The sequence below is a fragment of the Oxyura jamaicensis genome, chromosome 3 (genome assembly GCF_011077185.1).
Source record: "Oxyura jamaicensis isolate SHBP4307 breed ruddy duck chromosome 3, BPBGC_Ojam_1.0, whole genome shotgun sequence".
NCBI classification, from domain to species: Eukaryota; Metazoa; Chordata; class Aves; order Anseriformes; family Anatidae; genus Oxyura; species Oxyura jamaicensis.
In genome coordinates, this window is record NC_048895.1 from 73369198 (window position 1) to 73371806 (window position 2609).

A 2609-nucleotide genomic window follows, 5' to 3' on the forward strand; every position below is an offset into this window, starting at 1 on the left:
ACCCTCTTACATAATTCCTGTTACTCATAACTGTGGTTAGAAACTGAAATTATGACATGAGGGTTGTCATGCAGTCTTCTTGCTTGCCACCTGTGGTTAACAATTCAGATATATGTTAATGCTTCTACTGTTTGCCTGCCAGAAGAAAAGTGGTAAGAGCATGTATCTGTTGGCCCAGAAGCCTCAGGTGTTCCAGGCCTTCCCTCCAGCAAAGTCATTTCCCACTGGCCAGGAAGAGTTTCTTTCTCATAGTGATTTTATGGTTGATTGTATTTGCATTACTGAAACTGCACATTTTTTGCTTTCAGAAGATTGGCCTTTGTTTTGCTTATGAAGTTTTCCCCCATGTACTGGGTCTGGCTGGGATGTTAACTTTCCCTGCAGCAGCCCATACAGTGCTGTGCTCTGCACTTGTAGCTAGAACAGCAGTGGTATCACACCAGTGTTGTGTCTGCTGCTGAGAAGTGCTGGCACAGCATCAGGACTCTCTCTGACCCTCCTAGGGGGTGGGCAAAAAAGTGAGAAAGAAACATCACCAGGGCAGCTGACCTAAACCAACCAAAGGGATATTCCATACCATATGATGTCACACTCAGCAATAAAAGGTGGAAAAAGGAAGAAGAGGGGAGGGGTGGGCTCTTGTTGCGAAAACGTCTGTCCTCGTCCCAAACACCGGCTACGTGCGTTGAGGCCCTGCTTCAAGGACGTGGTCAAGCATCGCTCATTTGTGGGAAGTAGAGAGTAATTTCTTTCCTCTGCATGTCCACATAGCCTTTACTTGTTTTGTTATTCCCTTTCCCTTTTTTCCCTTTAGTTGAATTGTTTAATTAATAATATTTCCTTAATATTTTTTTTTTTCTCTTTAATTAAATCATCCTTATCTCAACCCGTGAGTTGTTCTTTCCTTTACTTCTTCCCCTCCTCATCCGAGGAGGGGGAGTGAGAAAGCGGTTGTGGTGTTCAGCTGCCTAGCATGGGAAAAACCACCACACCCCACAAAAACAATCCTTACTTTTGCAGGAGTATAAGTGAATTCAGGGGTCAGACTGGAACACTCAAATAATCACAATCTAATAGTTACTACACTGAGGGTGACCTTCAAACAGAAGATGCAAAAGTTTATCTTTTCTAGCATAATGGTTTTTATAGACTTGAAAGGTAGAGCCTCTGCAGACAAACTCATTTCTCTCCCTCCATCCTCGAGGAAAAGCTGATTTGATATTTTGTAAGAACAACACATATTGACAAACAGAGACCACAATCTTCTTTATTAATGACTGCAAGGTTGTGGTGTGAAAATTTGTCTCAGTCTTCGATGCTCTGCAAATGTATTCCTGCATGGCAAGCATGAAATTGTAGTAATTCTGTTTTCTATTATGTTGTAAATTGACCTTCTGCAATAAAAAGGCAGCACAAGAGGACAGCTTGGATAACATTGCAGTTGCTTCTTGGATTTCTCAGGAACTTCATGCTTCCCACCTTTGGACCTTGTGAGTTTTGCAGCTAATAAAGAAATAATAAATACTTTGTGCAGCTAAAGTTCAGGGTAGTTTAGATGAAAACTAAAAGGGGACTGTGACAAACTGTAGCTGAATTTTAAATGAATATAAGACTATTATAACCACTGATGTCTTGAATCCTAAGTTCTATATTAAGGTCATGATAATGGCTTAGTGTTTTATGAGCCTTTGTAGTCTTAGCGGCACCATCTCTTTAATCTTAACTTCGCCTCAAGCCAAAATAAATCTCCATGTTGTAAACTGTATTGTAACATAACTGCCTAGTTCAGGAATGATCATTTTTTCTAAATGTCACTAATGTCTTACTGTGGCAAAACAAGAAAGGAAATTTCACTCTTTCTCTTGAAATGGCAAATCTGGAGCTATTGTAACATTTGTGTGTGAGCTGAATCATTATTTTTGAACATTTTATCCCCAGCATTTTTAAGCTGGTTCAGTTATTTTCATCACTGCATAACTCACGTTAAAAAGACTGAGAAAACCGACTGCCATCTTCAGTGGCATTCTTTAATGTGCACAGAATACTTGTTTAAGCATCTGCCCTACCCCTAGATACATTTGAATAAAGTGAGATGGGACTTCACAAGTGCCAGTCAGTCTGAATGCTTAAAAAGTACTGACTAGGTCAGGTGGAGGAGCGGAAGTAGTAAGTAGGGTATGGACTTTATTCAGCAGATGTCACAGCTCTGTTGTTTTCTTACCTGGGTCAAGAAAATATAAGATAGTACCTATACAAAACACACAATGTAGTGGATTTGTCAGAGGAGCCCTTCTAGAGTGTTGCCTCTCTAATTTTCCTCAGCATTGTGCTGCTACATTTCTTTTCCACATCCTTCCTTTTATTTGTACTTCATTAGGTTTCTTGCATTGACACATACATATTCAACATCTGTTCCTTGTTTTCGGGATTTTAAAAATTAGGACAGAAATTCCTTCACAGTTAACTGACTGAATTTGTAACCTCATGCAGTATCCTGTGATGAGACATAGGATGCTTCCTGTATTGCTTTGTACATCAGCTGATTTCCATGTTGCTGCCTATCCCTGGAAAAAAAAAAAAAAAAAAAAAAAAAAAAAAAAAAAAAAGGG